General features: G+C 43.2%; 1 protein-coding gene across 2 annotated transcripts in view; it reads left to right on the plus strand.

The window, feature by feature from the left end:
* SEPT9 (septin 9) overlaps positions 1-12572 on the plus strand; it is a 326641-nt gene that overhangs the window by 55909 nt on the left and 258160 nt on the right. The gene's annotated exons all lie outside the window — the stretch shown is intronic.

Raw genomic sequence — 12572 nt, forward strand, 5'->3', positions numbered from 1 at the left:
GCACAATTCCTTAATAGCTTCGAGTCTAAAGACAATGGGTCCGTAGGATCCTAGCCGGCCCAATGAAAGGGCTAGGTCCCCAGCCGGGAGGCCAATGGGTCTCTCGGTTACTGTAAATAGCCTATTGGGAATAGGGGGTGTGTTTAGGTGAGCTTGGTGGCGGGTTTTCTGAATGAATATAAACCGGCCTGCGAGCTGGTCAGTTGTCTTTGTTCTGAACTAAATAAAGGTATGCTTAGCTGAAAATCACTCTCTGTCTGCATACTTTTCAAAAAGATACTGCCCGACCACATGGTCTCTCTCTATTACCCTCTCCACGACCCCTATCGAAGCTTTAACCCTCTTATGCCCACCTTGCTATCCACATACCCTGCCTCCATCTTTAAACTCTAGATCTGCAGCTAGAGTCCACGTGGTTCTGCTGGTTCAGAGAACGTGTTCCTCATTTTCTATTTCTAAACCCCTCCATTCTTCCATTGGAACGGCTCAACTAATGAAGACAGGTAAATATTGCCCAATAACGAATATCCTGCTAAAGGAACTGTGTTAGGAATCTATCTTTATTTCCTAGCATATGTATAAATGTGTGTGTGTTTGTGTATTGTTTGAATGATATATACCTTCCAGTAAAGAGACATTATATTTCACTACATCCAGTCTCTGTGTCTGTTCAGATACTTACAGCAAAGGTGGCACTTCTGTATACACTGATGAGAACCTGAATTTGCCTATTGCCCATTAATAATCATAACTTCACCTAGACTAATTAATAATTAAAGGCAATTTGGCTAACAATAGCATGGCATTTGCCTTTTTTTATTGCAATTGTACACTAAGTTGACACCTTCAGTGAGTTGTCTACCATGACTCCAAGCAGATAGTTCCTGATTTTATCAATTTACAAGGAGAATCACCTTTAAAAGGCTGTCTTCAGAAGACCAAAACTGCTGTGACATAGTAGAAGATGCAGTCTTTCATGAAGGGCCTTGTACATGGTAACCAATACCTTGAATAAACACACACGAAGCTGCCTTATACTGAATCAAACCCTTGGTCCATCACGGTCAGTACTGTGAACTCAGACTGGCAGCAGCTCTCCAGGGTCTCAGGTTGAGTTATTTTACATCACCTACTCCTGCCTGGTCCTTTTAATTGGGGATGTCAAGGACTGAACTTGGAACCTTCTGCATGCCAAGCAGAGGTTCTTCCACTGAGCCACAGCCCCTCCACAGGTGTGACATGTATTTCCTGCCTTGCACCCACTAGTAATTGGGCTGCAGATTTATGTACCAACTGAAGTACTCACACCAAATAGTCTCAGCTGGTCAGCTTTTCCTCAGTAGTCACAATATTGTGTTTGAGTTTTAATTATGGTAACTTAACCACAAGACTAGAAATTGCCACAACAAAATATAGAGCTCTGAAAAATCTTTGAATATTGTAAAAAGTATCCCAAAAAATAACAGCCAGTAACATCTGTATCACTTCTTGCACTGAATTTGGATAAGGCACTGGGATCTGGAGCTGGCATTGTAACTATTTGTGGAACTGAGTGAATCAGGAAAGTAGATAGGGGAACAATTCAGGGACACAGGAGAAGAGAGAGAGTGAGGAAAAAGCTACAGGAAGTGATTCAGCAGAAGGAGCAGCAGGAAATAGAAGTGAACCTAGCAGGGAGAGCTGAGGAGGCACAAGCAGTTTTGTGTGTGTGTGTGTGACACACTCTCTGAATGTTTGCAACATATATGTCATGCCCCACCTCAGGCAGTTGTTCCAGGACTCCTTTTTTTGTGCATGGCTACATAGAACTGGATGTGAGTGTGTCTGTATTTCTGGTTTGCCACATGGCTTGGGTGTGTGGCTGCTGGTTTTCTGTGTATATGACCCCAACGGTCTATCTGTGCTTGTCTGAGGTCCCACCCCTCCTCAAACATGACCCTCTCCAAGCTCCATCCCTGAAATCTCCTGGAATTTCCCACATAGAGTTGTCAAGCCTATCCCCTCTGTAGGCAAGCATCAATGCAGTATGTGTATCTCCCCCCCCCCCGACCTGCAGTTGCATCCATGCTCTGAAACCCTGTGTGCCACGTGACAGTGGCTGTTGTAGGGTTAGGAGCGTGTTGACATGTCCAGAAAGTGGGGGAGTTAGGCAAGGTAGCCAGTGGATAGGGACAGCCTCTGAGTGACACATCATGTAGGCAAGTGACTTAGAGCAGCTCTCTGTAGTCCCACAGGTATGACTGTAGCATCAGTGCTAAGTCCCATTGCCCATGTGAAGCAAACAGAAATTCTAATTCTGCCAAAAGTGGAATGTACTGAAAGGAAGGACAGGATTGCCCATTGGAAATAATGGGAGCCACGAATGCCAATCGACTTGCATGGGGTTAGCAGGAGTGTTCTGGGACTGGAATGACAGGTTCCAGAGTGGAATGACAGCCCAAGGGGCTAGGAGGTGTGTCCTGGGACTGAAATGACAGGCCCCAGGGGCTGTCATTCCACTGTGGAGCCTGTCATTCCACCCTCAGAACACATCTGCTACCACCAGAGGCTGTCATTCCACTCTGGGTTTCTTTTAAAAGAGATCTCAAGCGTCTCCTTTCTACTGGAAAAAAAAATCCCGCTTTTCCTCCATGTATTTTATTTATGGCATGCCTTTCTCCCTGAGACTGAAAGGAGATTGCACAGTTTAAAACCCTGTATCCTCTGGCTATACCCTTTTGTGACCAGTCTATTAAGTACTGGACTTGAGGCAGCTCTTATCAAACAGTGATTTCTTCACCCCGCCAAAAGCCCCCAACTTCAAAAGCCGGGGGGGGGGGGGAAGGCAAGTATGATGTATTTGCATAACTAACTGGTGGTTTTTGTACAAATCTATACTTGTCACAAAATACTGAGCTATACACAGTAGTATAGATGTCAGTGCCTCAAAAAGCATCCAAGTAAGTTCATGACTCATGTAGCACAGTGCAACCCGATTGCAACCCCCCTCCCCCGTTCCTGGCCCGTGGAAGCCAGTCAGCCAAACTTCAGACGGGAGATGTTTCTGGGCCAAGCCAGCAGTTCCTCAACCACCACCACCCCCGCCCACCCATTTCCTGTCCCTGTGGAAGGCAGACGGCCATAGTTTGGCACCCTTCGGGCACACAAGGGAAGCAGGCCAGCCAGAAGACCATCTTCACCTGCCGGTCCCTGCCAGGCAATAGGGAATGTGGAGGGGACATCCCTCCCCATGACCTGGCAGAAAGGCAGGAGAAAGGCTGGCTAGTTACCTGGGGGGAGTCGCCTGAACTCTGGGAGGGAAGAGGCCTTTGGCAAAGACGCCAGAGATGAAGACGGCATCTGTGGGGAAAGGTGAGGGGGAGAGTTTTCGAGGGCATCCTGCTCCTGCCAATGCATTCCCTGTGTCCGATCCTAGGAGGGTTTGTTGGGCTGGGCCAGCAGGTCCTCCATCCCCCTCTCCCCCACCCCTCCAAGTGTGGAAGGCAGGCGGGCAAAGCTCCATGCTGTCAGGGTCCGTCAGGGAAGTGGCCCTTTTGTCATCAGAGTTCAGGCCATCCTGGTGCCCAGCCCTCCCCAGCTGTGAGGTCTGCAGCGAGAAGACGTGATCTGCTGTCAGGCTCCCGTCAGACAAGTGGGAACAATGGGGGGGGGAGACTCCTCTTGTGACATGGCCGAAACACAGGAGGAAGGCTGGCTACTCACCTCGGGGAATCGTCGGGGCTCTAGGTGGGGCCAGGACAGGCAACAGCATGGAGTGCAGGCTGAGCCTGAGCCAGGAGCAGCAGCAGCGGGGAGCAGCAGCAGCGGAGAGCAGCAGCAGCGGAGAGCAGCAGGGCCAGAGTCAGCGGGAAGCGAAAGGCCGGGAGTCTTTGTGTTCTCTCCTGAGGTGAATGTGAGTTGATTTTTGGCACCTGCCACTTCTGTGGGCGGGATTCAGGCAACGCAGCCAGTGCCTAGGGAGACACTCTGAGTGACAGATCAGGCAGCCAACTGATTTTGGCGCACATAGAACGTTGCCACGCAAAAATACAATTATATACAAGGACAGATATATATTACATGAAACATGGTGGCAGTGATTTAATAACGGACTCCAGATAAACACACAGTGGCTATTTTTACAACATGGAACAAGGCCTGAAGCTCCCAGCACCTCTAGACCTTACTGCAACCAGTCTTGCACAGGCATGGAAGTGCTGGAGAGAAGAGTTTGAACTGTATTTGACTCTTGCCTTGGAGGCAGAGGATGCACAGTGAAAGGTAAAGCTGCTATACTGTCTCTTTGGGGAGAAGGGAAGAGAAGTATGCAAGTCTCTTGGACTTGGCACTGATGTTACCCTGGAGCAATTACTCAAGGCACTGGAAAAGTATTGTATACTTGAACAAAATCAAACTGTTGAACATTATACCTTTTTTATGAGGCAACAGGGTGACGAAGAGGGTATAGATGCTTATATAGCCACATTAAGGACACTAGCAGTATCCCGTAACTTTGGTGAGATCACAGACTCCCTTATCAGAGACAGAATTATGTGTTGGCCCAGAGATCAGAGGCTGCTTGAGCGGTTGTTGCATGAAACTGATTTAACGTGGACCCATTTTGTAGAAATTGCTAGGGCAGCAGAAATATCCAAAGACAGTGTCAAAATATTAATGGGCCCAGACATATACGTACTTGCTGTACAGCAAGAGCCAGGGCCTAATCAGGGCAAGAAGCCAAGAGAAGGGGTACCCAGAGTACAATGTCTATATTGTGGAAAAGAGCATGAAAAGGGAAAAGACAAATGCCCAGCATATGGGGAACAATGTAAGGCCTATGGCAAACTAACCATTTCCAAAGTCAATGCAGAAGCAGGAGGAAACTTCAGAGACTACAAGCGAGTACCATGAAGTACCACACCAACCTTGGGAAGAAGTAGGAGTAGACTTGTTTACCTTATAGGAGAAGGATTATATAATATCAGTAGATTATTTCTCAAAATTTTGGGAAATAAACCTGTGATGGACAGCAAATTAAAAACAGATTTTTGAGTATAGCTAAATCAGAGGGCTGGGGGGTATAGAGTTACCTTTTCTCCTGGAATGGAGAGCTTGAGTGACAGACTCCTTCTCTTCTCTGATTGGCCAGCACCTGCTGAGGAAAATATATGATCAGCTGTTTGCTGAGAGGAGAGTCCGTTCAGTTTGGAGCTGTTCTGTCAGGTAGAAACATTCTGAAGGCAGTCAGTTTGTTTCTGACAGAGTTTGGAGTCAGTGGCCACGTTCAGGCTGGCAGTTTGGCCTGACACCCAAACGTTTCAGGAGCGTTTCACTAGCGGATTAAAAGGGTGGGTTCACACAGACACAGCTGTCCGGTGTCCCCCAGCCATACTCAAGCCATCTTGTACCGCTTTCCTCCTGAATTTTAAAAGTACCTGGTGGAAGTGATAACAAACCATGTGGAGAATGGGTTGATTCCGGTTCCCTGATGTGTGAACACAAGCGCTGCAAGGTGGGAACAATCCGCAGTCGTTGATAATAGGCGCTGGCTGTTTCTGCGGCAGGCACCCATCTGCATAAGTGCATGCAGCGGAGCACAGAAACAGCCGCTAACAGCCCGCCAGGGACAGGCCAACAGTGCGAACGCTCCCTTGCGCTTCCTCCATGGTATCCTTCTGCTTCATTTGCTGCAGTGTGAACGGGAATACCATGACCAAGCCGTTCCGGGTCTGTTCCGGGTCTTCATTTTCCCCAGACACATTCCCAGATATTTAACTGAGGTCCCAGTCACATGGAGAATTTTCCATGCAAGAGGCATGACTGCCGGGCAGATTAAAAGGGCGCGATCATATGGCAACATCTGGCAAGCGTCGTATGCCTGTCTCCAACCCATAGCGTCCAGCCAAAGATGTGGAGTTAAAAAATAGCTGGGAAAGTGTAGTATTATCCGGAAAACGCAGGGCGTGGGCAGGCGTCTGATCGCGGAAACACTGGTATCCTTTCACATCCGCCACCCGTCCATGTCCCACTGAATGTTTACGTGTAACCCTCCGTGGTATGCACACAAATGCACACGCGCACAAACGCATTACTGCTTCGTTGCCACGCTTCTCCATCACCGTGTGATCGGCGGCTGACAGCCTGAGCATGGAGCCTCGGGAGACCGCTTCATTTTGCTCCGGAGCAAAAAGCCTTACTCCCCCCCCCCCCCCCCATCATAGTGCTCGTTACCCTGGCGAGCGTGTGTGGACCGGGGCCTGAGTTAGTAATCAGATCACAGCCGGTGACTGTTTTAATGTTATCTTCTGCTTGTTTTGATAAAAAATTGGAAATTATTTTTGGTTTTTCCCTATTGATTTTAAATCCAGAAAAGGAACAAAACTTTACTATATGAACCATACAGATTGTATTGTGTTTTGTGGATTTAAAATTGTCAATACCACATCATCTGCATAGTTCTTTAATTTAAACTCTTCTCCGTCAATTCTTAGTCCCGGATGCTTTGATCTTGTCTGATTTTTGAAGCAAAAGTTTCCATTGCAAGAATAAATAATAATGGCGACAAGGGGCATCCTTGTCATGTCCCCTTTTCTATCTGAAAACCATCAGTCAACATGCAATTAATTGAAATTTTTGCATTTTGTTTCATATAAATACCTTGAATTCGGCTCAAGAATCTAGGTCCACAGTTGATCTGCTGTACTACTTTTAACATGAACATCTAGGACAGAATCAAATGCTTTTTCTGCATCTAAGAACATAAAAACTGCCTTTTCTTCTCTATTTTGCACAAATTCCACTGCATCAATTATAAAATGAAGATCATCTTTCATATATCTCTTTGGAACGAAACCTGTTTGATCTGGATGAATTATTTTTGTTATGTATTTCTTAAGTCTCTCTGCCATTACTGAGGCAAAAAGTTTGTAATCCACATTTAACAGTGATATAGGTCTATAAGATTGTGGTAACATTGGGTCATTTCCTTCCTTATGAATCAAAGTTATATGCGCCTCTTGCCAGGTTTGTAGTATGGTTTTCGTATCACTTATTTGGTTCATCACTTTTTGCAGTGGCAATATGAGTTCATCCTCCAGGCACTTATAGTACATTGCTGATAGACCATCTGGTCCTGGTGTTTTATCTTTTTTCAGTCTCTTTATTGCTTGTGAGATCTCTTGCACTGTAATGTTTTGATTCAAGATATCACCATCTTCTTTGGTAAATTTAGGTATGAATGTATCCTTTCTATACTCATCCAATCCCAACTCAGGTAAATTTTCTTTCTTATAAAGTTGTGGGGAAAAAGGAGATAAATTGTTCATGTATATCTTTTTCTTGGTGGGAAATTCCATTTGGCTTTTTAACTCGAGTTATTGATCTTCTTTCGCTTTCTTTTCTTAAACAGTAAGCCAAATAACGCCCAGGCTTATTTGCTTGCTTAAAATATTTTTGTTTGGCAAATTTTAGTTTTTTTCTGTATTTCCTTCAATTTTACTGGTTTTTCAATTGTTTAATTTCCTTTAAAACCATTTTCTTTTAAGTTTTTATATGTTGATCTTACAATATTTTAATTCTTTCTATTATTTTGGTAGTTCTTTCTATTTTTTCTTGGAGGCTATCGCTATAAGATTTCCTCTCATAAAAGCTTTACTTGCCTCCAAATCAATGTCATTGATACCTTCTTCTGTGGTGTTTAATTTAAAAAACTCTGACAAATCTGTTTTACCCTTTTCGATTATTTCCTTTTGAAGTAAGAGGTCATCATTTAGTCTCCATCTCCTTTTTCCTGTTCTTCCTCCATGCCATGATATCCCCATAAATCATTATTTTCCCTTCTTGAAAATCCAATAGCTTCTGAAAAAAATTGTCATAAAACTTTGGCATTATTTTTTTCAGAAGCTATTGGATTTTCAAGAAGGGAAAATAATGATTTATGGGAATATGAATGGCATCTTGGAACCTAAAAAGGATAAATCCAAAAAGACTAAAGGTCTTTTAGTCTAAGAATGTGTAAGTGTGTAAGTCTTGCCATCAGAAAGTCTGATTTTCAACATTAAATATCTCCCATCTGCATTTTTCAGATCCTCTATAACATTAATTCTCTGGTTTGTTATGTAAATTGCAATCCCTTTCTTTTTTCTCATTTGCAAAGGCAGCATAAATTTTTCCCAGCTTTTTGTTCTTAAGAACATATTCATATATTTTCTTTATATGGGTATGTTGTAAGCAGATAATATCTGCCTTTTGTTTTGTTAATAAGTTGAAAATTTTAGATTGCTGCTTGGTCTAATTTCTCTTCTTCCTCACCTGGTCCTTCTGTTAGCTCTTCTGTAAGTTTTCTTACTTGTTCAATTGTGGTTATAGCTCATCTTCCCTTTGGTACATACACTTCCAGTGCAAATGGAATCTTCCACCAGCATTTTATTTATTTCTTTAGTAAAATATGTCTTAAAAAGTCAAAATCTTTCCTTTGTTTCAGAAGAGTAGAGGGAAGGTCTTGAAAAATTTGTATTTCTTTCTTGTGAATCTTGAGAGGTTAGGTTTTTTGTTTATTCAAGATAAGATCTCTTGTTTTTTTATACATGAATTTCACCAAAATATCATGTGGAAGTTTATTCCTGACCACAAATCTAGAATGAATTCTATATATTTGTTCAATATGCATAAAATCTTCTTTAAACTCAAAATGGTCTTGTAACAGCTTACCAAAGTCTTCTTCAAGATCCACTTTGCCAAAATCCTCTGGAACTGAGTGAAATTTAATATTACAGCCTCTATTTTCAACCTCTAGGGTTCCAATCCTTTGGTTAACTTTCTACAATAAATACTCTTGAGATTCTAGATGGTGTTCCAGCTCTTTGTATTGTCTCTGAATATGAACAATTTTGTCAGTATTTTCTTGAATTTTTTTTTGAGTTGGTGTCAGTCCAATTATTTTTTGTCTTGCCTTTTTGATATGATCAAAAGTGTTCTCTTGGCCTAATTTTTTTTGTGTTTTGTTGCTGAATCCCTTCTTCTATTTGGGTTATTTTATGGTGCATTTGATCCTCTGATTGTTGCATCTGAGTGGAAATTGTATCTTTTACTGAGTTCATTTGTGTGGCCAGATCACCACAATAAAACAATTTATATTAGACTTAGACATACAACTCTGGATTATAATATAAAGCACAATGTCAAAATGGAACTATGTTACAATATTCAACCACAGGAGGCTTACGAAGGCTTATGTTTCAGATATTCAATGTACTCTAATTTATGTTAAAAGAAGGAATAATGAGATTAGCAGATTTAAGATTTAGGATATGTAGGCCCCAGTCACACAGGCAGGAAAATGCGGGAGTGGGGAAGCGTGGCTGGTTGCCCTGGAGCAAAATAACGCATGGCTGTGCGATGAGACATCCCATCGAGGTCCTGTTGAGGTCCCGTGGTTAAAGGGGAGGTGCCAATCACAGGACAATCCTGCGGCGCAGCAAAGAAGTGGCTTCCCTAGCAAAAGGCTCCAGGTTTAACCCCTTCCAGGGCTGCAGAGGAATGCAACGTGTCCTCCGTCCGGTCCCCTCCAGGAGGAGCTTCAGCCGGGCCGCCCTCCCACCACGCCCCCCCTGCACCTCCCCCTCTACCGCCCGGTGCAGAGAGTTCCTCTCGAGCAGGCCGAGCCAGGAGTGGGGGGGTACGGAAAAAAGGAGGGGGCTGTGTTGTTTGTTTTAAATGAAGTGTGCGCATGCGCTGTTGGGTGCTTGTGCACATCCTGTGGAGACTTGAAAAAAAACACCTTTTAGCGATGGGACATGGGCAGGCGCCGGATGCCACGACCTACCACTGGAAACGCGATCAGGCGCCCACCCTTGCCCGTGGTTTCCAGAAACTAGTACCTTGGAGGTACTAGTTTTTTACCCTGCATCTTTGGCAGGAAGCCTCGGGTTCGCCACGGAAGCTCTACACTTCCCAGATGTGGTGCTGTGATCACGCCCGGAAAATCCATCTATCTTCCGTCTCTGTAGTGTGGCTACTGCTCCATGTGACCGCAGCCATAGTTAGGTAAGAGGTGGAAATTAAATCAGTCTGTTAATGAAATTAGTGTTTCTTAGTTGCTTGCTTATTCACAAGTGTATCACATAAGACAGATCAAATTAGTTATTTGTTATTAATGTTAAAGAGAGTGAGTTCTTATGTTGAGTTTACTTCTTCTTGTATCTTTTACTGAGCTGGGCTTTCAGTCTTTTCTTAACATCTTCACAGAACATCACAACTTCACTTGGCTTCAGTCCAAAAATCCAGTACTAACTGAGCAAGAGCAGGATCCATAGTAATTACAAATTCCACTGTAAATAGTTGTAAATTCCACTGGATGGCAGCAAAGACCATTGCATAAATTAACTTTTGTTTTATTTTGCTTTTAAAAAATCGAATATTCCATTTATGAAAATAGTCTTGAAAAAAGCTTTCCAAGGTTTCTGCCCCATTACTCTCCCCAGCAAAAATGTAAATACAGCAAAGATAATATGAAATTAAAAGAGAATAAATTATAATCCAATTTTTGTCCAATAATTAAATATAATTTAAAAGGCACAGCTCACACCACAGTCTCTAATGTCTCAGAGGAAGAAAGCATTTTCTTTCCTCAAGGAGGAATAGTGGTAATAAATTAGATTGTAGAATTTTTCCAATTAGTTGCTTGGGCAATTAGCTTGAATCTGTTATAATCCCAGTGAAAATGAAAATAAAACAGGTTGCCGTGATTTATGTAGAGTTCTTTTAAACCAAGATAAGTCCTTATATCTAGGAGTAAGTAGAACAAAATAAATTGTCCAGAAATCCAAATGACAAAAGGATCAAAAGATTGGGGGAGGAGAAGAAATAAAAAGAAAAAAAGCAGAACACAATAATGGCAGGCCCTTCTAGTTGGCACAGGCACACAACACAGCCACCGTCACTCACTTTTCCAGCTGAAATCCGATCTTCTCAAAATCACTCTGATTTAGATCACTTGTGAACAACCTCTGGTGAGGAGTGAAACAGATCTTATCTCTCACTATTGCTTCCAAGTGCCCCTAGGGAGTTAAGGTCTCAGAGCCTAATGAGAAGGCTCACTAACAAAGGGCCATGTTGCTCCAGTCCAATCTCTTGTCCTTCTTGAAGTTCTCTGGCCACCTGATTACCTCTTTATCAAACTTCATGAAACTAGGGTTGCCATCCCCCCCAGTGGAGTCAGAGGATCCCCCGATTTTGGGGGCCCCAATCCGCTGCTAGCCAGCTGGCCGGCAGGGAAAGCTCCACCACAGAACAGCAGTGTTTCATGAGGATGCCACTGACACAATGACATCACCAGTAGTGACATCATTATGCTGGGGCCATCACAGAGCGATGCTCTAGCTTTTGGGGGGAACTCTATGGTTACCATAGAGTTTTTGCTCCAAACACTAGAGTGTTGCTGTGTGACACCCCTAGTGTGATAACGTTACTACTGGTGACATCGTAATGATGCACGCTCTTTGTGCATGGGGCAGAAAAATCCTGATGAGTTCCTGGGAGTCCCCTGGCACAGGTAAGAAGAGACCTGGCAACCCTACATGCAACCAATATTCAAAATTATTTGAAATACTTAAATTTTAGACCACATTATATATTACATGATATCAGCAACTACAGCAGCTAAAGGCAGACATACATCATTGGGGCTGAAGTTGGACTAGCTGTGTTGGACACGTCTTTAAGAAAAAACCCTGTAAAACGTAATGAAATGCATGACAATTAATAGGACCAACTTAAACATGGTTCTCTGTCTTGAAGCTATCCTATTTCCATTCTGAGTTGAAATGAAACAGTCCAAAAATTAAAACAGGATTTTCCAAGTACATTCCATAATATGACTATATACCATCTATGTAAAATTACAGTGCTAGGAATGGTTAGCCTGTCTGCTGATCTGTGGCTAACAATATCCCTGGCGTCTTTATGACAAATGGTTTGGCAAACTCAATCCCATTTCCCACAATTAAACAACACTGATAACTGACTCCACTTAACTGGATGATTCCATTTGATTCCAGTCATTTAATACTCTAATTAACCCATTCATGCTTGTTTCATGTGAAAGTGAGTTAGTTGAGAGTAGTTCAGGTGAGGTAGTTGAGAGTCAGACAATAATAACACTGAAGGCTTTTATTAACATAACTGCTTGTGCCTTCTCAGTTCTGCCTGCTAGTTTCACCTCTCTCTCCTGCTGCCCCTTCTGCTGAGTCATTTCCTGTAGCTGTTCCCTCACTCTCTCTCTTCCCCTGTGTCACAATAAATAATCATGGTTTGGCTGTTGCTTCCTGAAGTTATTGTTTCTTGGAAAGAGGGGCACAGTCAAAGGAGATAATCCTTTGGTCGTCCTCTGTGTAATTAATTGAAATACTGAGGTTCTTTGCTTTAGCAGATGAATATCGTGTCCTCCCTGCCAACTCATCCAGAGCACTTCTGATGAGAGTGCAAGGAAAGCCATTGATATATCAAGGTATGTCCATTAGGTTCATAATATTGTAGAGAGAAAAGATTTTAAGCTTATCATATCTGGCTCCCTTTGCCAAGATTCTCTGTATCCC

Source organism: Gekko japonicus, unplaced genomic scaffold, assembly GCF_001447785.1.
Source record: "Gekko japonicus isolate JY-2015 unplaced genomic scaffold, Gekko_japonicus_V1.1 scaffold152, whole genome shotgun sequence".
Lineage (NCBI taxonomy): Eukaryota > Metazoa > Chordata > Lepidosauria > Squamata > Gekkonidae > Gekko > Gekko japonicus.